Raw genomic sequence first — 1,347 nt, 5'->3', positions numbered from 1 at the left:
GCAGCAGCAGCAGCCCCCCGCAGCAGCAGCGTGAACAACCTGCTCCTGCACGATGCTGATGCATGCTGCAACAGCAGCAGCAACAGCCCCCCAGCAGCAACAGCGTGAACAACCTGTTGCTGCGCATGCTGATGCATGCTGCAGCAGCAGCAGCAGCAGCAGCAGCACCAGCGTGAACAACCTGGTCCTGCCCCATGCTATTGTATGCTGCAGCAGCAGCAGCAGCAGCCCCCCGCAGCAGCAGCGTGAACAACCTGCTCATGCCCCCAACAGCAGCGTGAACAACTTGGTCCTGCCCCATGCTGGTGCATGTTGCACTGCAGCAGCAGCAGCAGCAGCAGCAGCCCCCAGCAGCAGCAGCGTGAACAACTTGGTCCTGCCCCTTACTACTGTATGTATGCTGCAACAGCAGCAGCAGCAGCAGTAGCCCCCCGCAGCAGCAGCGTGAACAACCTGTTGCTGCCCCGTGCTGACGCATGCTGCACTGCAGCAGCAGCAGCAGCACCCCGCAGCAGCAGCGTGAATAACCTGTTGCTGCGCGATGCTATTGTATGCTGCAGCAGCAGCAGCAGCAGCACCCGACGGCAGCGGCGTGAACAACCCATTGCCGTCCCATGCAGATGCATGCTGCAGCAGCAGCAGCAGCAGCATCACCAAGCAGCAGCAGCGTGAACAACCTGTTGCTGCCCCATGCTGATGCACGCTGCGGCAGCAGCAGCAGAAGCAGCAAAGAGCAGCAGCAGCGTGAACAACCTGTTGCTGCCCCGTGCTGGAGCATGCTGCAACAGCAGCAGCAGCAGCCCCCCGCAGCAGCAGCGTGAACAACCTGCTCCTGCCCCATGCTGATCCATGCTGCACTGCAGCAGGAGCAGCAGCAGCAGCCCCCAGCAGCAGCAGCGTGAACCTGTTGCTGCCCGATAGTGGAGCATGCTGCGCCGCCGCCGCAGCAGCGGCAGCGGCCCCCCGCAGCAGCAGCGTGAACAACCTGTTGCTGCCCCATGCTATTGTATGCTGCAACAGCAGCAGCAGCAGCCACCCCGCAGCAGCAGCGTGAACAACCTGTTGCTGCCCCATGCTATTGTATGCTGCAGCAGCAGCAGCAGCCCCCCCGCAGCAGCAGCGTGAACAACCTGTTGCTGCCCCATGCTATTGTATGCTTGAGCAGCAGCAACAGCCCCCCGCAGCAGCAGCGTGAACAACCTGTTGCTGCGGCATGCTGATGCATGCTGCAACAGCAGCAGCAGCAGCCCCCCGCAGCAGCAGAGTGAACAACCTGCTGATGCCCCCAACAGCAGCGTGAACAACTTGGTCCTGCCCCATGCTGGTGCATGTTGCACTGCAGCAGCA

This window comes from Eimeria mitis, genomic scaffold, assembly GCF_000499745.2.
Source record: "Eimeria mitis Houghton genomic scaffold, Emh_scaff479, whole genome shotgun sequence".
NCBI classification, from domain to species: Eukaryota; Apicomplexa; class Conoidasida; order Eucoccidiorida; family Eimeriidae; genus Eimeria; species Eimeria mitis.
Note: the sequence above shows the minus strand (reverse complement) of the source record.